Source organism: Tripterygium wilfordii, chromosome 17, assembly GCF_013401445.1.
Source record: "Tripterygium wilfordii isolate XIE 37 chromosome 17, ASM1340144v1, whole genome shotgun sequence".
Classification (NCBI taxonomy): domain Eukaryota; kingdom Viridiplantae; phylum Streptophyta; class Magnoliopsida; order Celastrales; family Celastraceae; genus Tripterygium; species Tripterygium wilfordii.
In genome coordinates, this window is record NC_052248.1 from 9,407,473 (window position 1) to 9,435,178 (window position 27,706).

Below are 27,706 nucleotides of genomic sequence, written 5' to 3' on the forward strand. Positions count from 1 at the left end.
CCTAAGATGCAGAGTTTTAACTAGGCTCTCCCTTAGTGTAGAAGAAGTGTTCAAGTTTGGGTAGTGAAGAGAATCAACAAATGGCATATCTCCAATCCTGTCTTTCTAACAATGTTGTTGGGGAAGATGCTTTTAATCAAGATGAGCTGAGGAGATATGTACTGCCATTGATGTCCTTCGGGAGAATGAAGAGTCCTCTTAAAAGAAAAAGCTAAAATTAGATGGCTGCGTGAAGGTGATAGAAATCAAGGGTTCTAACGATGACTTCATCTTTTCGGTGCCGGAGATTCATTCAGTATTTCATTCCTATTTTTCTACCCATTTTCAATCTTCACTGGTTGATTTGCAGTCAGGGGATTTCTAGTTGCCATGCCTTGTGTCGTCACGGACTCAATGAATTCCCTTCTATGCAGGGCCTGTTCAAAAGAGGAAGTGTATGAGGTTGTTTCGTAGATTGATCCGAATAAATCTCCTGGTTCCGATGGTTTTTCTTCAGCCTTTTATAAGCAAAATTGGGAGATTCTTGGGGACGACTTATTCAAGGCAATCCAAGAATTATGCAGGATGGATTTCTCTCTATCGAAATTAATATCACGGCTATTGTTCTTATTCCCAAAGTGCAGGATCCTGAAAATTATAGACTTTCGCCCGATTAGGCTTTGCAATGTCTTGTATAAAATTATAGCCAAATTTTTGGCTAACCAGCTGAAAACTATTCTTCCGAGGATTATTAAAGGCAACCAATCAGCGTTCATTGCAGGAAGATTGATAACAGAAAATATTATTGTGGCTTATGTAGCTTTGCATTCTATGACAATAAAGCATCGGAGCAACAAGGATTATATATATATAGGTTGTTAAATTGGATATGAGCAAGGCGTATGATAGAGTTGAATGGAATTTTCTTGAAGAGGCTATGGCGAGAATGGGGTTTAATGCTAATTGGATGCGATGAATTTCTCAATGTATTCGCTCAGTCTCTTACTCTATCTTGGTTAATGGTGATCTTAGTGAGACGGTGGTTCCGTATCAGAGGATCAGACAAGGTGACCCTTTATTGCCTATGTTGTTTGTCTTATGTGCAGAGGCCTTAAGCTGTCGTCTTTCTCTTTCGGAATCCCAAGGTACTATGGAGGGTATCCCTTTTGGAGGCGGCCTCCTCCGTGTTTCTCATTTGTTCTTCGCAGATGATTGTCTTCTCTTTTGTCAGGCTTCTATGGCTGCTTGGGATTGTGTATGCTCCAGCCTGGCTTGGTATGAGAAAGTCTCTGGCCAGAAGTTGAATTTGGAGAAAACATCGCTATTTTTTAGTAAACATACATCGTTTGAGGTGAAAGAACCCCTAAAAATCTCTATTGGGCTCCGGGAGATTAAATCATTTGAGTTGTATTTGGGCCTGTCGGCCATGGTTAGTAAATTAAAAACTGAGTCTTTGAGATATGTGGTAGATAATGTCAGGAGGAAAATCCAAAATTGGACCAATCGATTTCTTTCAAATGCAGTTCGGGAGACTCTTATTAAGTCGATTCTTCAAGCGATTCCCACGTATAGTATGCAACTCTTTCGAGACATGCGAAGAATCCTTTCACATTTCTTTCTACAATTATGTTGTGCTTTTGACAATGATTTAAGATATTATTTAATTGAGTTAGCATAATGATTAACCACTACAAGAAAACCAGTCCATTACTATTTGTATTTCATCTAAGATTGTTATACATACATCATGTTTGGTTTTTGATCTAACATCGTCATACATATAGTTAGGAATAAAACATAAATGGTTATAACTTAAAATATGTATGCTTGTATTTAGGTCCCGTTTGGTGAAGCATTTGCATAGTGGCAACGGTAACGAGCAATGGTGGCAAACGTTGTTCTGCCAAACAGGCAAGAAATGCCAGATTCCCTCACTACCCCTCTCAAAGCCTAGATCGAGGTTAGGGGTCTGGCCATAATGGCTCAAAAGTCTTGGAGAGTGAGTGCAATATGCCCAATTAGAACCACATAATCTGTGTCTCTCAACATCACCATCAATGTTCTCAGTGAGAGATGAAATATGTGACTCTCTGTGCTACCTTCGTCCATGTAGCTGCTTAGGCAAGGCTCTGTGTGTGTTTCTATATATACAACTTCTTCTCTTACAAAGCCTTCCTGATCCATGTCTACTTCTCTGAGGAATCGAGACTTGCCACCATATCAAGTGAATTATGATGAATCTTCTGAAAACTGTTAATAATAGGAATCTAAAATATGTAGTGCTTAATAAGTAATTTAACATAAAATATTTATAGGGCAGTTATTTTATAATAGCTTAGTTTGATTCGCGATAACTATAACAGAACTCTATGGAGAAGAAATAAAGATGGGGTGACCCATAGGCAGAACAAGTAGCTCAACATAAACAAAAATAAGACAAATCCGCATAACTTCAAAAGGAAGAGAAACAATAGCAATCAACCCAAAAGACATGGTTTAAATACCTACAAATAACACCTTAACAGTAGGGGAAATCAAGACTTTAGACCAATAAGTCTGACAACGGTCAAATTCATGAGAAATATGACAAAACTCTGCGCAGAAGAAACAAAGATGAGATAAGCCATAGGCAGAGCAAATAGCTTAACATAAATAAAGAAATACGAATCCACACAACTTCAAAAAGAAGAGAAATAACAGCGATCAACCCAAAAATAACTATTGGAAATTGTGGTGAAGAAACAAATTTTTGGTGCTGTTTTTCCTGTAGAATTACAACTGTCTGGACACCATAATTGGCTGTCCGGACAGTTGGGGCTGAATTAGCCGCTGGGCAGTTTTTACGTAAGCTGTCCGGACAGCTCAAGTGGCTGTCCGAACAATAGCAACTTTGACGAATTTCAATCCAATTTGGTTACGGGTTTTTTTAGTGGTTTTAGGTTTTAGGACGACCTAAACTTCTCCATATATTATAAATAGGTTATATGTTGTAAACCCTAGGGGGAGAGAACACACAACAAAAGTTAGGCATATTCTTTTCTTGGCGGCAACCTTGACAACTTTGGGGTTTTGTTCGTCCGTTTTGTTTTCGGAAGAGTGTGAGAGAGTTGATTGTTATTCCGGGTGAGATTTTGGTTAGTGTTTGGCATAGAGAACTTGTCTCTTCGAATTCATTGTAATCTTTTTGTTCATACTAGTGGAACTTTCGTTGGCTTCGCCCAAGGATTAAACAATTTGTCGAACCTCGTTAAATCTTGTATCTTGCTCTTTTTTCTCTATTTTGTTTTCGCATTATTTTTTCGTCAGATTGAGCCGTCATTATTCACAACAATAACCTTAGCTGAGAATGAAGGAAAATTGCAAGCTTAACTTTGAGCTAAGAACACCATCGAGAATTACAAGCTCAAGATGCATATATGAAGTTGAGAGTTTGATTAAAGAATTGATGACATCAATAAGTGCGTGAATAGACGGCGTAGATGCAGAACCTCGTATCCCAAAAAAATGAATCAATATACAATGTAGTTTTGATAAAGCATACGCCAAAATAAGGCGTCAATTTGCTCAAACACACATCCAAAAATAAACGAAGCCCATCTAGAATACGACATTTTCAGAACATCACACCCACGCTGAAGCTTCGTGAAAAACCAAAAACCAAGACGTTGTAGGTGTACTGAAAGATTACGCATATTAACGCAATGGAAATTTAAAATTTATTAACTACGCGACTGAGCAGGATCAATTAGCATACATGCATTAAAAGTAATAAGTATAATAATCTAATTAGCAGTTTAGATTCGTACCTTGCGTTCCTTGCTCACGAACTCAACGAACTGGATTTTTCAGAGATTAGAACGCGCCCGGCCTCTAATTGGTCCACACACGCACGTCGAATCTTGAAACTTCCAAAACCGATCAAGGACAATCTTTTGGAATAGATGACAGCCACAAGCACTTCTTTTGTGTTAGCAAGAATGTGTTGGAAAACAAAAAGAAAGATCCACAAATAATTTCTTGAATCGCTCTTGAAACCGGTCAAGATTGAAGAAAGGTGTTCTTGACAATCTTGCACCTTTTGCTCTTGATTTGAGATGAACTTTTCTTCTCTTATGGACCACGAAAATAGAACACAACCAGCCCTTAGAAACCTTCTCTTAGCGGCTAACAAGAAAGTATAAAATCTGTAATTTCTTGCTTAGATCATGTATTGAAATCGGCAATAGAGAAAGTGACAAGAAAGAAAAGAATATTTTTTGTTTTATTCTTTCACTCTTCATCTCTTAGATTGATTTTTTCCGTGTGTAACTTTCAATATATCTATATAGATATATATATATATGTATGTATGTATATATATATATGTATGTATCTATATGTTAATCTCCTAAGGAATATAATTCCTTGGCTTCACATGGCACACACACTAAGAGTTCTAATCCAACTATAACTCTTATTTATTCAAGATTATCAAGATATTCTTGAGAGTATGTATGCTAACCTTTGGATCTTGATCATCCAATTGTCAAGATTCATTCTCCTTTTATTATTAGGATAAGTAATAATTAATTATTATCATAAATATTTATTTTCATAAAACAAATAATTAACAACTTTATCTAATAAAGCTTCTCCTAATCCCAATCCAATTCAATATAACTAAAACTTAATTATACATAAAATTAATACTCACTAATTGATTATTTTCAAGAGCATAATTAATTAGTTTATTCTTATTATCATATAATAAAATACCATCTTTAATTACGAAGATTCTTCGCACGCTATTGTGTGTGACCTCAATAGGTTCCACATAACCTAGTAATGGAACATCAATAATTGATGTGCTAATTGAAACTCTTTTCAATTTACGCAAACGAATTAGAATTCCTTTAATTCTTCTTGAGCAATTAAGTAATTGGAGTCATTAATTATATATTAGTATTAATTTGGAGTAACTATTATATGAGCACTACTATAATTAAGTAATTGGAGTCATTTTTATATATATGTGACCGTAATTTTATCTTGGACACATATACTAAAGATACGTGTTTCAGATTGTTAACAGGTATGGAGAATGATGAAAAACATAATGATTGATAATCGTTGGATTTAGTGATAATTACAGCCATTTCAAGTGCTATTAATGTAGCATTTACTAAAATTGACTTAACCCTACCACGTGAACCATTTTGGAAATCCTTGCTAACATGGCATAAATATATCACTGATCCGTTCAGATGAAATCGTACCAAATCCTTGACTATGGAGAAATGTGTCTTTGTGCAACAATTTGTCTATGAAGTATGGTTTGATGAGTTCACGTGAGATTGGGGTTAAATAGATGGTAGACATATTTGTATATGCTATAGGAGAAGTAATGGAAATAGGAAAGTGCAAGGATCAGTTTCAACACTTAGGTGAGACAATTGATCGAAAGTTTCACAATGTTCTGGAGAGCCTATATCGTATGTTTATAGAAATTATAGATTAAGGGATCCATAATTTAGGAGAATCTAGGGAAAATTTTATGATAAGGAGAGGTATTGGCCATCTTCAGAGACTACATTAGGGTTATTGATGGCACATATATAAGAATGAACACTCACAATAAGACACGTGTAAAGATAAAAAAGATTTCCCTTTTGAAGATTTTTAAGTTGTGTTTATTTGGTTTTTGCCATAATAAGACTATTAAAAGCTAGGACGATTAGCAATAATATAAATATAATCATTAATGTAAATATCAAAATGGACACCAAGTAGATTTCCGTTACCTAAGGATTTTCTAAGGGCTATGCTGCTTACATTAATATACATATAATCATTAACGTAAATGTCAAAATGGACACCAAGGAAGTTTTTTTCTTAACTGCGTTTTTAGATGGCAACAAATTATTTAAGAGAGTGAAATTAACATGTCGATACAGTAACAAAAATATTTCTCATATGGAATTTGCAGTAGCTTTTAGACATACTTTAAGTATCTATTCTGTAGAACTATATACAATCTCATCGAAAAATATATGGGGTGTGTTGATGTAAATTATCGACAATCGAATTGTGGAGAATGAATGGGCAAATATAAGACAAAACAGAGAGATTTTATGTGGTTCGGCTTTTAGCCTAGGTCCACGGTGCAGAATGATATGGTATTTTATTTATCACTTGTGAATACAGTGCGAGTAAGAAATCCCAATCCGAATCCCCTTCCACCCTCCTAATGAACTCCTTTTATGCTTTTCTTGAGCAGTTACCAGTAGTTGTGGCAGTTAGAGAAGTTCATAGCAGTTTGGAGGAGTTTACGGTAGTTTGGAGGAGTTTGTAGTAGTTTGCAGTAGCTTCGCCTGTCACCATTTAACGAGGAACTGCCTTATCTTCGGCTTCGTCCCTTAGTTATTGGTTCGGCCTTATTTGCATCGGCTTTGTACTGCCTTGATAAGACCAAGTCCTTTTTGGAGTGTAAGTTCTGGTCTGTTTTATGTTGTTGGGCTTCGGGGCCCTAGCCTCTGTTGGGCTTTTATTATTGTTGGGCTTCGGGGCCCTAGCCTCTGTTAGGCTTTTATGTTGTTGTTGGGTTGAACATGACCCATATAATTTGTTGAGTTGACTTTGACCCCTACACTTTGCCTCCTATTTTTAAATTTGATTTAAACTTAAAAATATTTTGCTTGGGGTTGCGTCTTCTTCAGAGCTCTTCGTCTCATCATCTTTGTTTGCAGTTTTTGCATTTTTTGACTGTTGAAGTATTTCTGCAATTGCAATTTCAGAGCAATGAGATTAACAATGAGAATATCTTTGTCAAAATAAAACATAAATACTTCATACATGGGAATAAATATGCAATGGTATAACTCTTAACGAGCCTAGGTACGAATAACATCATTTATGATATTCATTGCATTCCCAACATGGGCTGCAAGATCTAAAAGAGATTCTTGTAATCGATAAACGTTTTGAGTTCGAGAATGACCCCAAGCGTTATCGCGAACTCTGTTCAGCGCATCTCTGGCCGCTCGAAGCACATCCGTATAAGACTGGTTTCGTTCGTACTCGTTTTGCAGATTTCTTTCGGCTTCTTCAAGAAGTCCTCTTAATCCTTCGATGGAGTTTTGAGGATTTTCTTCGTACAGTTCTTCAGATACTACAAATATTTCAACGACTAAATCGTCTGGTTCGTCGTTGTTTCGAGATGTGGAACCTTCTCCTTTGGCCTCTACCTTTTTTGAAGATGAAGGGTCTTCGTTTCTTGCCCGTTTTGAAGGAATGAGATTCTCTTTCTCATCCAATGCTCTTTTTGCAGGAGTGGGGTCAGAAGAACTCATCTTGCTGAGTGTTTGAGAGATTTTTTGGAAGGAAACAGGAATGTCTTCTCCTTCTTATCGTCGTGTATTTAAAGATGAAAGGTTCACGTTTAAAGAAGCAGTTATTCTTGAAAAACGTGGGGAAGCTAAACGGTTGCACCGTTTTTTAGAGACCATGGTGTCTTTTCGTATTTCGAAATAAACAATTCAAATATCTCGCCTTTTATATTTGTTGGAAATGAAATGGAATTTCGTAGAAATTTTCCTGAAATAAAATTTGGAAAAAAGGAAAATGGACAGGAATTTTATTCTAGGGTGTAAAGAACACTGTCTATTCCATCTACAACAGAACCAAGTTGTACCGTGATCTCAGTGATTGCTTCGTGCAATTTATCTGGATCATGACTACTTGCTTGTCGGCCCCATGACATATATCAAACGCCTTGTATGGCATATTTTGAGACCATAAGTTGTCTTCTGTAGTCTTGAACTTTGTCAGTTGCTTTCTTAAGTCTCCTTTTGGTTTCCGTTAGAGCTTTTTGTAGAGATTCGATGGTTTTCTGGTGATTGTCCTCGTATACATCTTCTCTTATAGGGGAGAGGTTGAATCTAGGATCATTTCCATCTTCATCTTCTTTAGAAGTAGAACCTTCATCGGTTCTAGATCATTTCGCAGGTGGAGAGTTAGGAGTATCCATCCTTGAAGATTTCTTGAGGAAAATATTGGTTTCTGCTGATTCTTTCTTTTGAATATTTATACGAATGGAATATGAAGGAAGTTACCTTTTCCTTGGAAGTTGTAATAGATAATGGGGAAATGGACGGTTGCGACATTACTCCACGTCTTTTCTCGAGGAGTTGGAATGCCTTTTGGTTTGCTCAAGGGTTAACTGATCAGAATTGATATTTATTGGTGTTGAATTATTTTTGGAATTTTTGGGAAGCTTCGTCTTCCTCTAATAAAGCTTCGTTTTCCTCTAATAAAGCTTTATCTTTCTCTAATAAAGCTTTATCTTTTACCGGTGAGATTTTTGCTTCACCTAAAGGTTTCATCTTTGACAGAAATTGAATATTTGGAATGTAAAGAGGAGATTCTTGGTTTGTCTAAGAACTTTATCTTTGGCAGAGATAAACATGGAATAGTATTTATAAATAGTTAAAATTGCTCAAGCTTTTAAGGTCTTGGCCATAAGGCATGATGCATTCTAACTAGATTATTCTTCATAAAAAGATTGATGTTTTGTAAAGCTTGTCGTAGCTTTTTAGGATCATTTTCCATAGCAGCATTTTCTGACATGTCTCGAAGCCGATAAAGTGACCTTCCAGCCAATTTGTAGGCTCGGGTAAGCTCTATTATCCTTCTTTTTGCTTCATGGAGATCTTTATCCAAATGTATCAGCAGATCTTGCAGATCGGAGACGTGTTGATAAGGATCATACCCATCGGGGTATAGCTTCAACTGTTGAAATTCTTTTGCCACTTCAGATGGTCCTTCATCTGACTTGGTTGGTTTGGACATTACTTTTCGGTACTCAGGCTCGATAGGAAGCTTGGAGGAACTCATGATTGTAGAGGTTTTTTGTTTTGGAAGTGGTGTTTCTTTGGGTTTTCTCTAGTATATTTATAGGAAAAAGAGCGCAACTTTAGAAGTTGAATCGTATTTCGATTCTAACTAGCCTTTTAGTGACATGATGTAGCGCCGCCATTTTCGCCACTTATCGAGAAGTTACTTTTGATCGAACGACTTTGATTAATTCGTGGAAGAACGATTTCCGAGGAGTTTTAACTTTTGAATTTCGAATTTACTATTTAGTCCTTGGGGGTTTTTTAATGGGTTTACTGTAACCACCCACTATCTTAAAACTTCCAAGACACGGTTTGACTTTCGGTACGTTTCTTGACTTTTTCTTTTTCGAATTTTTGATTATGGCTTGGCTCGGTTCCTCTAAAGAATTCATCGATAGATTTGAGCGAGAGAATGAAAGGGACGAATCTAATTTCGGTCCCTCAATCATTCCGAATGAAAGTCCGGCTGTTATAGATACTCAGGATGAGTTTCCTGAAGGTGATATACCAGAAAAAGAACTAGGAGATCAATCCACTAATCTTAGGGTTTCGTCTTACTCTGAATCTGAAGGAGTATCGGGTCGAAGGATGATTAGTTCATCTAAGGTTAGCTTTTTACCAACTACTCGTTCAAAAAGTAAGACTCAAAAAGTTTTGGAGGATGAGGTTATAGTAGACAAGGATCCTGCTTCTGTATTAACGGAAGAGGATTTAGATAATATTAGGGTTGATTTCAGAATTCCACAGGAAATAGAAATGCGAATTCCTGGTTCTAGCGAATCAACTTCTTATGAATTTCCTGGATGGACTGTAGTATATGCTATATCATTAAGGTGTGGATTAAGGTTTCCTTTAGGACCTTTAGTTAAGTCTGTGTTAAAATTTTTTGGAGTTGCCCCCTGTCAACTTATGCCTAATTCTTGGCGTATTTTGCTATCTCTAGAAGCTTTAAGTGCAAAATACGGTCTTACTTTTGGTCTTCACGAATTTCTTGCTGCTTACTCTTGGCAAGAAAACAAAAGGGATGTAGGTAGATATATGTTGTCGAAGAAGGATAAGGAAAATTTGATTGTTGGGACGACGTCCAGTGATCATAACTGGCAAAAGAGATATTTCTTGGTGAAAAAGGAAACTCTTTTGGAAGATGACGATGCTATTCCTAGTTCTTGGACAATTCAAGGTATAATTAATTAAGTTTTCCTTTACTTTTATTTAATTCCTTTATGAACATTTATCTTTTAATGGCGGGCAAATCTCCTAAGACAACTATTACTAAGGAGGCTCAGAGGAATTGCCAGTTATTTTTAAAGTCAGTTCCTCGTTCTGAAAGAGATTGGAAATTCGTTTTCTCAAAGTATCTTTTTGAAAGTAAGTTGATGAAATATTTACGATTTTGATTTTGTTTCTTATTTCTACTAATTTCTTTTCAATTTTTCACAGGACCCCATATGGCTCCAAGAGTAATCGTTCCTTTGAGTCTTAAGGAGATTGCTGAAAAGAAGAAAATCCAGAAAAGTTCTAAGGAGAAGAGGATGAAGAGAAAACATGATTCTATCTTGGGACTTCACAGTGAGTTAGGAACAATTGCTGAAGTAACTAAGACTTCTGAAGTTCCTGAGGGTGACATAGATGATGATTCCACACTTATAAGGAAAAAGAAAATCAGGGTATCGTCTCCTTCTCCAGTAGGTGAAAGTGCGGGATTGAGCAAGGAGGCCGATGACATCATTCAGGTTCCTGATGATGAAGTGAGAGAGGAGACCGTGAGAAGAGAAGGAAAAGATCCTGTTCATCCAGTTTCACCTCTGAGAGCTCTAATTGAAAAGGAGTTGAGATTATCGGGTGCTGATCTTCCATCTGATTTCCCGGCGAGGAGTTTCGAAATGTCAATCCCTAACATCCCCCTTTATTCGAGGTCTGCCGAGTTATTTCCTGATTTACACAAATTGGCTTGTCCCCTTGGTTTCACTCCTCCTAAGTTGAATCTTGAGGATGCTTCTCTTTATAGCATTTCTCATGCTTTTTAGGTATTTTCAAAATTCAATCTCTTTGTATTTCTATGTTAGCTTAAAAATAATCTTCGTCTTCTTCTTTCAGGCTTTGTCAGTTCAGCTTTACATTGATAAAGAAGTCGAAAAGTTAAGTGAGGAAGTAAAGAGTCTTCGACTTTCCAATGGATTATTACAAGCCGATATTAAAAAAATTTCGGAGGCCGAAGAGCAGGAGAAAAAGTTAAGGATGGAGGCCGAAGCTCAATTGGAAAAAATGAAGAATGTTGCTGCTGAAGCTTTAAAGAAAGCTGAAGATAGAAGGCACTATTGCTTTGAAAACTGACTTTACAGATCAGGGTAGGCAATTGTCCAACATAATGCAGCAACAAAAAGATAAGGAGGAGGAACTTTCAGCTTTCAAGATCAAATTTCAAGAAAATGAGATATTAGTGAAGGATCTGCAAGAAGTCGATTCTAAGCTGAAAGATTGTGAAATTGAGCTAAGTGCTTCTATCGAGAAAGCGAATCGGCTATCGGATGAACTGACAGAATCAAAGGAAGATGTCGATTTCTACAAGGGAGAATGTGCTCTTACTGCTGGAAAGGAAAGAATCAAAGCTTTGGGAGAAGTAATGATGCACTACAAGGCTGGAACTTTAAACGAGGAAGAAGTTGATCGAATGATCAAAGAATATGAAGAATTCAAAGTCATCGATGCAACGCAAACTTCTGCCTCTAAAGCCAAAGACGGCATTTAAGCTTATATTTTAACTTTTGTAATCCTATATCTTCCCTGTTAGTCTTAAATACGATCTTAACTCTTTTATATTTCTTATTAATTGAGATTTACGATTTTAACTATCTACTTAAAATTTTAACTATGATGCAAACAAAATGCAAATAAAATTGTGCTTAAATAAAGAGTTAAATGTACATGACCTTTTGGGAGATTAAAGGGCATCAATCTTCTTCTCTTTGACCTTCGTCCAAACTCTGACATTTTATCCAATATGCTGAGATGTTTTGCATTCCAGCTGTTGTTAAGTATCTTTCCTTCTCTAGTTTGCAATTTGTAAGCACCATTGCCAACGACCTCTATGACTCTGTACGGTCCTTCCCATGTGGCCCCCAGTTTTCCAGAATTCAATTGTTGTGTGTTCTGAAAAACTTTGCGTAAAACCCAGTCACCAATATCGAAAGCTCTTGAGTTGACTGTTTTGTTGTTATATTTTGTGATCCGATGCTTGTAAGCTGTTGTTCTAACAGATGAAAGATTCCGTCGTTCATCAAGCATATCTACTTCATTTGTAAGTACGGTGTTATTTTCCTCATCTTTCTTCCATTCAAATCGTGCTGTTGGAAGGCCAACTTCAACTGGTAGCACTGCTTCAGCTCCATAAGTTAAAGAAAATGGAGTTTCACCTGTTGAAGTTCTCACTGTCGTTCGATATGACCACAGAACTCCTAGGAGTCCGTCTGCCCATGCTCCCTTTGCGTTTTCCAGTCTCTTCTTCAAAGTGTTGACTATCGTTTTGTTTGTAGCTTTCGCTTGGCCATTCGATTGTGGATGCCTTGGTGATGTGAAGCAAAGCTTTATCTTCCACGTGTTACAGAAATCTTGAAGTTTATGGCTTATGAACTGAGATCCATTGTCACAAATGATTTCATAAGGAATTCCAAATCTGCAAATGATGTTTCTCCAGATGAAGCTTTTAACTTCTTTATCCCTGACTTGTTTATAAGCTTCCGCTTCCACCCATTTTGTGAAGTAGTCAGTTAAAATTAATAAGAACACTCTTTGTTCCGATGCTGGAGGAAGCTTTCCAACGATATCCATTCCCCATATCATGAATGGCCATGCTGATGAAATTGGAACTAGCTCCGTTGGTGGTTGATGCGAAATTTGTGAAAATCTCTGACATTTATCGCATTTAGCCACATATTCGGCTGCATCGCCACGGAGCATAGGCCAATAATAACCTGTTTGCATGACTTTACTAGCTAAGCTTCGGCCACCTGAATGGTTTCCGCAGACACCTTCATGTAATTCTGCTAAGGCATATTGTGCTTCTTCCTGAGATAAACATCGTAGCAATACTCCTTGGTATGATCTTTTGTAAAGAATGCCATTAACTATCGTGTAACGTGAAGCTTTTCGTTGTAGGGCTCTGGCCTCATTCTTGTCTTGTGGTAACACATCATCCTGTAGATATTGTATGAATGGTGTCCTCAAGTCATCATTGTCTTCAATAATAGCAAATGATTGTTCCACCGTGGAAGTTTTGCTTATTGCCGATGATTCCAAATAAATCAGTGGGACATTCTGAGTTATTTGCGCTTGACTTGCTGATCCCAGATTTTCCAATGCATCTGCTTGTTGGTTTTCTTCTCAGGGAATTTGATGAATCTTTGAATTCAAGTTGCAACTTCCATACTAATTCCAGATAATCGTTCATTCTTTCATCTTTTGCTTGATATTCTCCATTTAATTGATTGACGATCAACTGGGAATCTGAAGTCACGTGAACACGTTGAACTTTTAATTCTTTTGCTAGTTTCAGTCCCTCAATCAGAGCTTCATATTCTGCTTCGTTGTTTGTAGCATGAAATCCACAATGTACAGCTTGAGGAAATTGATCTCCTTGTGGTGAGATTAAGATGATACCCAGGCTGCTTCCCTTTGCAATACTTGAACCATCAACAAATAATTGCCAAATAGCGTCATCGTCTTCTTTGTTTTGATGCAATTCTTTGTGAACACCATCCATCATTCCCAGACTAAATTCAGCGATGAAGTCTGCGAGAATTTGGGCTTTGATTGTTGTTCGAGGTTGATATTCGATATCATGCTCGGTCAATTCAATTGCCCACTTCGTTAAACGTCCGGATAATTCTGGTTTTATGGAGTATTGTTTTGATCGGGAAGCTCGTCACCACCGTGATAGGATGACTTTGAAAATAAGGACGAAGCTTTCTTGTTGCAGTGATAAGTGCTAAAACAAGCTTTTCCATTAAAGGATACCTTGTTTCAGCATCTAGCAAACTTCGACTAACATAATATACCGGATGCTGCCGGTTGTTCTCTTCTCTTAGCAGTACTGCATTAATTGCAAATTCAGAAACTGCTAAATAAAGATAGAGTATCTCACCGGTGTTTGGCTTCGCAAGAATTGGAGGATTGGTCAGATATTCCTTCAATTTCTTTAATGTCGTCTCACATTCACCTGTCCACTCGAAGCTAGCTGATTTTTTCAAAGCCGTGAACAGATGATGACATCTTTCAGATGATTTGGAGATGAATCTGTTTAACGCTACAATCTTTCCCGCTAGCCGTTGTACGTCTCGTATTTTTGTGGGAGAAGGAATATCAAGTATCGCCTGGATTTGATCAGGATTTGCTTCAATACCTCTTTGTGTAACAATGAATCCCAGAAATTTTCCTGCTTTGACCCCGAAAACGTACTTGAGAGGATTTAACTTCATCTGATGAACATCAAGAATTTCAAATGCTTGTTTGAGGTGTTCAACATGATCTTCGGCCTTCAGAGTCTTTACTAACATATCATCGATGTATACCTCCATCGTTTTTCCAAGTAGACTTGCGAACATACGATTAACCAACCGTTGATATGTCGCTCCTGCGTTTTTCAATCCAAATGGCATCACTTTATAACAATACGTACCACGTTTGGTTATGAATGCAGTTTTCTCTTGATCTCCTGGATGCATCAAGATTTGATTATATCCGGAGAATGCATCCATAAAGCTGAGTAGTTCATGCCCTACTGTCGCATCCACAAGTACATCAATATGAGGAAGTGGGAAAGAATCTTTTGGACAAGCTTTATTCATATCTGTGAAGTCGATACAGACTCTCCACTTTCCATTCTTCTTTTTTACCACAACCACATTTGCTAGCCAGTCTGGGTATTGAACTTCGCGAACGAATCCAATATCTAGCAGCTTTTGAATTCCTTCATTGATGACTTTATTTCTTTCTGGAGCGAATCTTCGTCTTTTCTGCCTTACTGGAAGGAAATTATCATCGACCTGCAACTGATGAGTGATGATATTCAGATCGATTCCAATCATATCTGCATGCATCCAAGCTAAAGTATGTTTATGATTTTGCAGGAATCGGATCAAAACTTCTCGAAGTTGATGATCCAAGTTGGCTCCAATCTGAATCTTCTGATCTGGATAATCCGGATGAATGATGACTTCTTCTATCTCCTTATTAGCCGGTTCTTCTTGATTACTTAGAATCGGCCCTTGCTGTAATTGCTATAAAGCTTTGGTTTTTCCTTTCAATGCTTGTTCATAGCAACGTCTTGCTTGATGTTGATCCCCATATATTTCTTGTATTCCATCTCTTGTTGGGAATCGTATCACTTGATGATAAGTTGATGGCACAGCCCTCATTGCATGAATCCAAGGTCGTCCAAGTATCGCATTATATGGAGATTGACAATCTAATATATTAAGTCGAACATGAAGATTTATTCCTTTGGCATATACTTGCAATGGAATAGAGCTGATGGTGAATTGCTGTTCCCCGCTGAAGCTGATGAGTGGTATAGGACCTCTGATTACATCTGCTTCTGAAAGTCCCATTGCTTGGAGTGTGGACATGAACAGTAAATTTGCTGAACTACCATCATCAATCATGATTCTTTTAACTTCGCAATTGGCAATTTGCAATTTGCAAAGTTACTACCAGGGCATCATCATGTGGATTGAGTAGCTTCGTCATCTCATCGTCTGTGAAGCTGATAACTTGTCTCGTGAATTGTACCATCGGCTTATCATTCCATACCTCATAATTTTTTGTCTACTTGCCATGTTTCTTTGCCGATGAATGTGTAATTCCGCTAATCTCCGATCCACCAAATATTACGTTAATCGTCTTCTCTGGTGGTAGTGGCTTCTGTTCCTCTTCTCGTTTTTCAGCTTGGGACATCGCCGCTTTTCCTCTTTCGGATAGTGAATCTCAAAGATAACCTTTCTTTAGCAATTGAATTACTTCTTTTTTGAGGGTGAAACAGTCGTCTGTTGTATGCCCGTAATTGTTATGAAACTCACACCATTTGGAAGTATCCCGTTGATCTAGCGATTTACGTAATTTGTCGGGCCATCTAACAGCATCTCCCATTTTCTTCAGCACTGATAAGATTTCATTTGGTAGAATTACCAAATTCTATTCAGGAGATGGAGGTTTCTTCTTGAAATCGATCGGTTTAGGATCTTTGCGAGGATATCGCGGAGCTTTTGAACTTGTTTGCTTTTGCTCAGATTTCTTCGACTACTCTGTTAGTCGCTCTGGAAGCCTTCCTTCATCTTCCTCCCATTTAATTTGAACGCTTGCTCTTGCCTGAACTTCTTGAAAAGACTTACATAGATAACGGGTAAGCTTTCCGTATAATTTGCTTCCAGGAAGAAGAGCCATGCGAAATGCATTGATCGCAATTTCATCTAAGCATCCTGGAATTTCTAGTTTTTCTTTATTGAATCTCGTCAAGAATGACCGTAGAGATTCTCCTTGCTTTTGTCGCAGTCGATATAGATCATCCGATGTTGGAATTATTTTCCTACTGCTTGCAAATTGTTCAACAAATGCATCGGCCAATTGTGCGAATGAAGCGATTTGCCCTTTTGGAAGATTAAGATACCACTTCAAAGGAGGTCCCACCAAGGTTGAACTAAATCCTCGGCACATGCATGCTTCATGCTTGTTGAATGGGTTTGATACCAGAGTCAATCGTTGACTATACTGATCCACATGATCTTCTGGATCAGTGGTACCATCATAAGGTTAAATATGTGGTATGATGAATTTCTTTTGGAGCTCTTCCATGGCAATGGCATGAACAAATGGAGATTTGAGGAAAGTACGATTTTTCTTTATAGGTGGTGGCATGCTTGGTATCCTGAAGAAGACTGATTCCATTTCTTCCAGTCTTTTATCAACACTTCACTGCGTTGCAATTTCTGGCAATGTTGTAGTTATGTTTGACCAAGCACCAATTGTTGGGATAGCCGAAGATGACGTTGGTATAGGAAACAGTGGTGCCATGGATTGTGTCGTTGGTCTCAGAAACTGAGTTGATGTTGATGCCAATGATGATTCTGTTTGATGCACAAATCCTGACAAGGGAACACTTGCGTTGGGAATTTGCGTTGTTTGTCCATTATTGAGTCGAACAGAAGCACTTGGGACAGTACTTGCAGGGACGGTTCTGGTTACATGTGGACTTGAATGTTGATTCATAAGATCAAGTAGCTTTTGATTTTCTCTTCGAACAGTCAAGTTTTCTTGCTCCAACTGTTGGACCCTTCTTTCATGCTCGTCGAAGCGTTGAATCAAAGCTTTCATCTTCTCGCTTACAGCATCATCTCGTGAATCTTCTGCGTTTGTCATTGTGATAATACTATCTGCTCCCCTATCTGGCGCGCCAAATTGTTGATGTAAATTATCGACAATCGAATTGTGGAGAATGAATGGGCAAATATAAGACAAAACAGAGAGATTTTACATGGTTCGGCTTTTAGCCTAGGTCCACGGTGCAGAATGATATGGTATTTTATTTATCACTTGTGAATACAGTGCGAGTAAGAAATCCCAATCCGAATCCCCTTCCACCCTCCTAATGAACTCCTTTTATGCTTTTCTTGAGCAGTTACCAGCAGTTGTGGCAGTTAGAGAAGTTCATAGCAGTTTGGAGGAGTTTATGGTAGTTTGGAGGAGTTTATAGTAGTTTGCAGCAGTTTGCAGTAGTTTCGCCTGTCACCATTTAACGAGGAACTGCCTTATCTTCGGCTTCGTCCCTTAGTTATTGGTTCGGCCTTATTTGCATCGGCTTTGTACTGCCTTGATAAGACCAAGTCCTTTTTGGACTGTAAGTTCTGGTCTGTTTTATGTTGTTGGGCTTCGGGGCCCTAGCCTCTGTTGGGCTTTTATTATTGTTGGGCTTCGGGGCCCTAGCCTCTGTTGGGCTTTTATGTTGTTGTTGGGTTGAACATGACCCATATAATTTGTTGAGGTTGACTTTAACCCCTACAGGGTGTAAAAAGAAAAGAAGATTATTTAAAACAAAGAAGTATGAAAAATGGAAAAGTGAATTTTAAAAAAAAAGGGTTAAGTGTTGTTCCGAATGTGTCTATTTTAAACGGTTTTCTTTTACTTATGACCTAATAGACTATAATGTTTGAAAAGTCTTCTTTTACTTATTACCTAATAGTAATGAACATTACATAACAATATTAACCTTGAAATTACATATTCTATTATTGTTAATATTAAATAACAATACTTATGTGTTCTTGTTATACATTTATTTATTATTGCATCTTACATGATCTTTAATTAGTTTTCATCGATATTAATATATGTATTTACATTAATCTTTTGGGTTAAGACTAAACATCAAGATGAATGATAATCGATAATATCATTCAATAAGTTGTATTGTTGTTAAATAGCCCTTAAAAAAGTTTTTCGGGGGTGCTACCCCAGAACCCCACTAAGATTTTTGAAACAAGTCAAAATGCATTAGCCTATCCCATTATCAATTCCTGACTCCGCCTCTGGCGACGGCTCACGGGATGTCTTTGAGGTTGGGGAGTCTTTAAACTTGATTGAAGATATTGAGATGATAACTTTACATGATATAATTGCAGTAGAGTTAATGAGTACTTAGTTTGTGTAAAATTGTTATGTAATTATTTGATAGATTAATTTTAGAAAGATACTCATTTTGCAATATAATATTGTAATCAACTTATATATGATTGTACATATATAGTCTTGATTCACAAAAAGAAGGAATCATCCAAGGTCACCGATTATAGGCCTATCAGTTTATGAGTTTATGTAATGTCTCTTAAAAAATAATATCAAAAGAGCCGATGAATACATTACAAATAATATGAAAAAATAATGTCTCTTGTGGCATATGAGGCATTGCACACGATGAATACATTACAAAAGAGCCGAACAGATTACATGGCATTGAAGCTAGATATGAGTAAGGCATATGACATAGTAGAATGGTGCTTTTTATTGGCGATGATGGCTAAGTTGGGATTTTTGGTGACATGGCTGTCTTGGGTAAGTGGGTGTTCATGGTAACTAAGAATTGAAACATACAGAGAAGAACAACTTTATCAAAGATGAACAGCTGAAACAAAAAAAGGAGATTAGATTATGGAATGCCAAGCCCAGAATAGTCTCTGTCTCTTTAAGACTTAATCGTCTCCCCACAAGTTTGCTTTGGGAACTATGGACGATAGCCTCCCAGGATAGCATGGCCTCAGCTCTACATGGAATGAAAGCTCCACTCCGGGCACTTTGTGGAAACAACGATGAAAGCTCTCAACTCTCTCTGTATGCTATGCTTTGTGCTTTTTTGGTGTGATATGTGAATGCTATCAATGCCTCTATTTATGGGAGGGAGAAAATATTGAAACGAAAATGGATTGGAAAGTAATCAACACAGATAATTACGAAATCCACTTAAGAATAATAAAAAAATAGATAATTAATATCCATTTGTTGCAACAAATTATTAGATAGATAAAGCTGTTTAAGGCCTATGGGCCAAAAAGGAAATACTTGGACTGGGCTCGAAGCCCACTAATCTGTGGTCCAAAAATAAAGACCTAGACTGGCCCATCACACACACATGAGCGAATAGAATTGGATTGACCGGACGACGGCGACGACGCTCATGCATGTGTTGTTTTGGCATTATGTGCATTCTTTCCTTCTCACAAAAGCTTGGGTGCCCTTGGGCCCTAACCATTAGTTCAAACCTCACTCTTATATACAAGAGTTGGTTTACTTAATTCTCCAATGTGGGACTTCTATTCTTCCTTAAGTTTGGTGATGCCCTAATGGCTCTCATTGAAGCAACATTTCATTCACTTTATTCATGGCTTTGAACAAGTGAATACACATAATTATTCTCAACATGAAACACTATATATTCATGTTTAGATCCAACTTATCCATTAATTGAATTTCAATTAAATTCGTGGTCAAAGCCATGAATTTCCAACAATGGCAACAATGGATTATGCAATGTATTTCTACAGTTACATACAAAACAATCGTTAATGGTTCCCCTATAGACACAATTCACCCGCAAAAGGGACTCCGTCAAGAAGACCCTCTTATCTCCACTTTTGTTTGTTATATGCACTGAGGCTTCGAGTTGAAATATCCAATTAGCTCATGATGTTAATTATTTTCTTGGGGTACCATTTGGCAGGGGTAGGGTGCAAGTGTCACTTGCCTTTTTGCAGACGATAGTCTTTTTTTGTCGAGCAAAAGTGGAGGATTGGTTTTGTATCTAAGGAATCTTGATTGAATATGGTAGAGTTTTAGGTCAACAAATAAACTTTGATGAGACATGCATGCTTGTACTTCAGTAAACACACAGATTCACATGTTCAGATTATGCTACAAAATTTGATTGGGGCTATGGAAGCAAAAATGTATGAGCGATATCAGGGTTTGCCTGCTATTGTGGGTCGATCTAGGAGGAAGGCATTTACTTATATTCTGGAAAAATTGAGGAGAAAAATTTTGAGTTGGTTTCATCAGACTTATCATAAGTTGGAAATGTAGTCTTTATAAAAGCTGTCTTATAAACCATTCCGACGTATGCAAATGTAGTTTGAATTTTCGCAATGCCTATGTGATGAGATTGATCGAATTATTAGACAAGTTTGGTGGAGGAACCAATTGAATAATAGATCACTATTTTGGATAGTATGGTCTAAACTGTGTGAATCAAAAAGCATGGGTGGTATGGGATTTCAAAGTTTTTGTGCATTCAATGATGCCTTACTTGCAAAACAAGGTTGGACAATACTAAAAGATCCAAATTCCATTTCAAGTCAGGATCTACGGGGTAAATACTATAGAAACTCAGATTTCTTACACATAAACAAGGGCAATGGAAGATGGTTGATGGTGACTGTTGGCACCAAAAAAATCTCTTGGGCCTAATAAGCCTAGTCCATGTACAAGGCTCAAGGTGCAGCCCATACGGTCCATCATGTTTTATCACAGCCCATGGGCCCATTATATGAAGCCCAGGTGGTGAGTAACTGCCCAGGTGCAGTTGTGCTGAGAGTGGTCCATGAAAAGAGGAAGAAGTTGTGGCAGTTACCACAAGGTGGTCCAGGTGGCGGCTTGTGAGAGATTTAAGGGAAAACTGACATGAAGAGGTGGTAATGGCTTCAAACTGTCAGAAAATGGCACAAATGAAGGATAACTGCAGTAGAATCATGGTTTATGGGGGAGATTTTCGTGCAAGACAGAAGATATATAAGATGGTAGACAGACGGAGGACAGACACACAACCAATCAAAGAAACAAACTACTCAAGCCCAAAGGCAATTTCAACTTCCAAGCTTCCTAGCATTCTAGCATTTCAATTACGTTTTCCAAATCCTTGTCAATTTCAAGCTATGTCGTTCATTCCAAATTTTCTTGTATTTATTTCCTATCAAGTTTCAATGCCAACCATCGTTGTGTAAATTGTTCTTGGTGTCTATTTATGTTTCTTCATTTCAGTCTAAATGAAGCGCACTTCAGTGGAGTTGGGAAACCTAGAACTATTGTGGTCCCAAGATAGTTCGTTCAATCGTCTAGATAGAAGTCTTGTTTACATTCGGTGCATTTCATTCACATTAGCGTAGGAAACTATAAGCCTTGGCACACCTGCAAATCATCATCACTTTGGGCCACATTTTGGTGACAACAACCTTTTTTGGCACATCTGGTGGGACCGGAGAAGAAGCATCTGAAAGCTACCATGGCTCCGCGCACTCGCTTGTCAGGAAAAGAACCAATTGCTGGGGAGAATCCGCAGGAGGAAAACCCACTGGTAGAAATGGAAGAGGCTGCCAATGATGGTAGTACTGAAGAAAAGCAGGAGCTCATTGAACGACCAGCTGGCTTATTCGATGAAGCCGTCATTTTGTTTGAACATTTGGTTAAAACTATCAAAAATTTTGAGGTACGTTCAAACCAAACAATTGAAGATGCCATGAAGCAAATGGAGCGAAAGTTGGAGCAAAAGTTTGAGGATATGACTATGGGGGGGCAATTCCCATCACAGAAAGGAGCAAACTACCAGGCTGATGGTGGTTACAGCAAGTACACTCCTCCCCCAATGCGCTCTCCATCTGGTAATGGTCAGAATTTCAGGCCTATTGCATATGGGAATACTAATCCTATGAATAATCCAATTGCCTATACAACTACTGAACCTGCTGGATCAGGAGGCAACGTTGCTGCAGGAGTGGGTATTGCTCGTAGGGCTCAACCTATTATTCCACCACAAACACCAACTGTTGATCTGGAGACTCTCAAACAGTTAGTTCAAGATTTATATGGCCACGGCCTTAGACAGGTTGGTCGGCCAGAGTATCACAAACCTTATCCAGCTATTGTAGATAGAGAGAATCCTTACCCAAGAGGATTTAGAGTACCTGATTTCACTTTATTCTCTGGAGAAGAAAGGTTGTCCACCGTGGAGCATATTGGTCGTTTCACTGTGCAGTGTGGTGAGTTGGCAAACTATGACAACTTTGACAACCTTCGTCTCAGATTGTTTCCAAACTCTTTGACAGGAGCTGCTTTTACTTGGTATTCCACATTACCAAGGAATTCCATCAACACATGGTGGGAGATGGAACGGTCATTTCATACTCAGTTCTTTAGAGCTGAACCAGAGGTGTCTGTGGCTGAGCTATCCAGATTGGTGCAGAAGGCAAGAGAAACCACCCACCGATGCTTATATTGCTCGTTTTAAGAGGTTGAGGAATAGATGTCGTATCTATCTGCCTGAGTCAGAATTTGTCAAGATGGCCCAGCGAGGATTGGACATTAAATTGCGCAAAAAATTCCAAGGTATGGAATTTTATGACTTTTATGAAATGGCAGCAAAGGTAGCAGAGTATGAAGAATTGTTGAAAGAAGAAAGTAGGAAAAAGAAATCTTCTATGGAAACTTACTACCAGGAGATGGAGATGGCTGCTGCGGAGGTGACTTCAGAAAAGAAAGTGTGGGTTTGTCCCGCATTATCCAAACCGAAGGCAACTGAACCAGTAAAGAAGCAACCTATGGGTGGTAACATCAATTATACTTTTGATATGACCAAAACGGAGGAGATTTTTGATTTTCTGTGGCAGGAAAAGGTTGTTACATTTTCAGCTGGACACAAAATACCATCTCAGGAAGATATGAAAGGGAAGGAATATTGCAAATACCATGACCTATGGTCCCATACTACCAACAACTGCTGGACTCTAAAGAACATGATTCAAGAGAAAATAAACAAAGGTGTCCTATGATTCCCCGATAAGGAGTCAATGCTGGTAGATGAAGATTCATTCCCTCCGGTGGCAACCACAATGCATGCAATTGATGTAGATCTTCGTGACTACCTGGAGCTTAAAAGGAAATTGAAGGAAAAATCTCAGGTATGGGAACCGAAAGCTCATAATTCTCAAAATTCACAGGCCCACAAGGAGAAGAAGGGATGGAAACCGCGCTATGTGCAGCCACCAGCTAGCACCATTACCAATAGATGGCAGTTGGTGAAACATAAGAAATTTCCGACACCTCTAACCAGAACTCAGTTGAGGAGAAAGCAGAGACAGTATGCTGCATATATGAAGAGCCATTACAAGTCTCCAGTGGTTCAACATAGAAATTGGACATGGATTCGCAAAGAAAAGAAGCAAGAGGACAACCACCAAGTGGAAAAAGATCAACCGTCTGCAAAGGAATTCATGGTGGGAGCAATTCAGGTACCATATGAATGTTCTACTACTACTTTAGTTTTGCCAGCTGCTTGGCAGGCTAAGAAGCACATAAAGGAAAAATCAAATATCAAAGCTTGACCGGCTAGGGAAGGGTGATCAACCTTTCAGTTCAGTGACGGTGCAGATAGTGGATGAAAAGACCCCCAAAAGGGTTATCTTGGAGAAACCTTCAATCCAAATGTCACAGCACATCAAGCCATTGTATGTCAGAGCGCAGATGAATGGCAAACCGATTGACAGAGTCTTGGTGGACAACGGTCCTGCTGTCAATACCATCCCATGATCGGTTCTCAGGCTGCTGGGTAAGAAAGAAGATGATTTAATTCCAACTGACGTGACTATGGCAGGCTTTACAGGAGAAGTTACTAAGGCAGTTGGTATACTGCCAGTGGAGCTGACTGTCGGGCAAAAATCTTCCATAACTACCTTCTTTGTCATTAACAGTCAGGCCAAATATCAAGCTTTATTGGGAAGAGATTGGATTCATTCCAATTGGTGCATTCCATCTTCACTACATCAACTCTTGGTGTGCTAGAGAGGAAATGATGTGGAAATCATTTGGGCAGACAACCAGCCATTCAAGACTACATCAGACCAGGTGGAAGCTCGCTATTACCATGCCCAATGTGGACCAATCCAGTTCGGAACCAAGAAAGAAGAAATGCAGAAAATTGCAGGACAATTATTGCAACCAACGACCATTGTTCCTCATAGGCCGAGGAGGTCAGAACCAATCATTGAAGAAGTTCTATGATGTGGTCGAAGGATGAAGAGAAGATAGTGGTGGCTGCGATAAATAAGATTGTAGTACAAGCTGCCATTGATAAAGTTGTCACAGAAGAAATTAGTGAAAAAGAGATGATAGTAGAAGATGATGGCTGTTTAGCCACTAATAATAAAGGGGAGTTGAATTGTAATGATTTACAAATAGCACCAACCAAATTAGATGATTTGAAGGCCGAAACCCAAGATCCTTTGGAAGAAGTGAACTTGGGGGGGGGGGGGCAAGAAGAGTCCAGAGTTACTTACATAAGTTCTATCTTGGATTCATCTATCAAGGTAAAACTAGTAGCTTTACGTCACGAGTTTCGTGATTGTTTTTCTTGGGATTATCAGGAAATGCCAGAATTGAATAGAAAGGTGGTAGAACACAGACTGCCTATTAAGCCAGGGTACAAACCATACCAGCAACCATCTAGAAGAATGTCTTCAGAAGTGGAGTTGCGTGTCAAAGAAGAAATACAGAAGTTGGTTAAGGCCGGCTTCATACGGCCAACCAGGTATGCTGAATGGTTATCCAATATTGTACCGGTAGTTAAGAAAAATGGCAAAATTCGTATCTGTGTTGATTTTCGTGATTTAAACACTACTACACCTAAAGATGTGTATGTTATGCCAATTTCTGATATGCTGATAGATAGTGTGTCTCAACACGAGTTATTATCTATGATGGATGGTTACTCTGGATACAACTAGATATTTATTGAAGAAGAAGATGTCTCAAAAATGGCATTTAGATGTCCAGGAGCATTAGGGACATATGAATGGGTAATGATGTCCTGTGGCCTAAAAAATGCCGGAGCAACCTACCAACAGGCAATGAATGCTATCTTCCATGATATGATAGGCAGGAAACTGGAAGTGTATATTGATGATATCATTGTTAAGTCAGTTAAGGCCAATGACCATGTGGTCGATCTCAAACTTGCATTTGAAAGGATGAGGCAGTACCAACTAAAGCTCAATCCTTTGAAATGTGCATTTGGAGTTAAATCTGGAAACTTCCTGGGATTTTTGGTCCATCAAAGAGGCATGGAGGTTGACCAAAACAAAGCCAAAGCTATATGCCAAGCTCAACCACCGAAGAACAAACAACAACTCCAAAGCTTCCTTGGTAATGTAAATTACCTTAGAAGATTTATTTCTAATCTTGCAGGTAAGACCAAGGTATTCTCAGAATTATTGAAGTTAAAGAAGGAGGAGGCATTCAAATGGGAGTCAAAACATGAAGAGGCCTTTCAAACCATCAAGGCCTACTTAAGCAAACCTCCAGTTCTTATGCCACCCACTAGGCACAAACCACTGAAGTTGTATATATCAGCTACTGATGATTCCATTGGGTGCCTACTAGCCCAGGATGACGATGTTGGAAGAGAAAGAGTAGTTTACTACCTGAGTAGATTGCTGACAAATACTGAAGGATGATATTCTGTGGTAGAGAAGCTCTGCCTTGCATTATATTTTGCCTGTACCAAGTTGAGGCACTACTTGCTTCAAACTAAGGTGTATGTGATCTCAAAGATGGATTTGATCAAGCACATGCTGACCAAGCCATTGCTAACAGGAAGGATAGGTCGATGGTCATTGGCCTTGACAGAATTCAATCTCAAATAGAGACCACAACAGGCAGTAAAAGACAAGCACTTGCTGATTTCCTTGCTAACCACCCATGTCTGGAAATTCTTGAGACCTTACAAGGCATGATAGATACGCACACTACACCAAACTTTGGAGATGAAGGTGAATGGGTACTAAAGTTCGATGGGTCTAGTACAGAGATGGCTGTTGGAGCTGGGGTAGTCTTTCAATCCCCAAAAGGTACAAAAACCACATTAGCTTTTAATTTGGATTTCAATTGTACTAACAACCAGGCAGAATATGAAGCGTTCATCATTGGCTTGGAGATTTTGCTTGAACTAAAAGCAAAAAATATTTTGGTGGTTGGAGACTCTCAATTGGTGCTAAAACAACTGGCTAGAGAATACAAATGTGCTAGTTTTACGTTGGCACCATACTACAGTACAGCCTTACAATTGCTTGATGACTTCTAGGAGGTAGAGTTGAAGTACATTCCACGAGATCAAAATCATGAAGCCAACGGTTTGGCCCAACTAGCTACTGGTTTAATACTTCCAGAAAGTTTGATACAGCAAATCATCATGGTGGAAAGACGATCTCATCCATCTATCAGGGAAAGAGGCATGGCGGTTGAATGCCTAGCTCTTGATGATCAGATGGAGGATTGGAGGAGAGATATCATTAACCATCCGTCATATCCCAATAATCCAGCATCCAGGAAGATCAAAGTGATGGCACAGAGCTATGTAATGATAGCGGGTGAACTCTTCAGAAAACGAGCTGATGGTTTGTTACTTCGATGCCCTAGTTTTATTGACAGTATGAAAATAATGCAACAAGTACACGAAGGTATTTGTGGTGCACATCAAGCCAGGCCAAAGATGAGATGGTTGATAAGAAGACACGGCTATTATTGGCCGACTATTTTGAAAGATTACATTAAATATGCAAAAGGCTGTCAACAATGCCAGAAGTTTGGCAACGTTCAAAAAGCACCAGCAGCAGACATGTAGCCTATCATTAAACCATGGCCATTCAGAGGGTGGGCACTTGATATTATTGGAAAAATCTTTCCTGCCTCATCTAAGTGTCATCATTTTATTCTGGTGGCTACTGACTATTTCACAAAATGGGTAGAGGCAGTACCTCTGAAAAAGGTTGAGCAAGCAGAGGAAATAGATTTCATCAAAGAACACCTTATTTTCAGATTTGGCATTCCAGAAACCATCACAACTGATCAGGGGACGATATTCACTGGAGGGGAGGTCAAAGCATTTCTGGAGGACTATGGAGTCAAATTACTCACATCTACTCCATACTATGCTCAGGCTAATGGGCAGGCAGAGGCTTCAAATAAGGTGATCATTTCTATTTTGTAGAAAACTATTAAGGATAATCCTAGAGCATGGCACAAAATACTACAAGAGACATTATGGGCTTACCGCATATCCAAAAGAACAACTACTGCAACTAGTCATTTTGCTCTCACTTATGGGCATGATGCAGTACTACCTATGGAGTTGGTAGTTCCATCTTTGAGGGTCATGAAACAACATGGTCTATCTGCTGGAGAATATTCAGAAGCCATGAACATGGAGCTGGAATAGTTGGATAAAAGCAGGATGGAGGCTCTGAACAGGATGATAGTCCAAAAGAAGAAGATAG

The 27,706-nt window shown here is 38.5% G+C and overlaps 1 long non-coding RNA gene across 1 annotated transcript; it reads right to left on the bottom strand.

The window, feature by feature from the left end:
- Positions 1 to 2,256: 2,256 nt before the first annotated feature.
- LOC119982819 lies at positions 2,257 to 4,224 on the bottom strand. The gene is made up of 2 exons (XR_005464505.1): positions 3,786 to 4,224; positions 2,257 to 2,573 (listed from the first exon to the last, which is right to left on the bottom strand). It is a non-coding gene; the product is annotated as an uncharacterized LOC119982819 (long non-coding RNA).
- Positions 4,225 to 27,706: the final 23,482 nt, after the last annotated feature.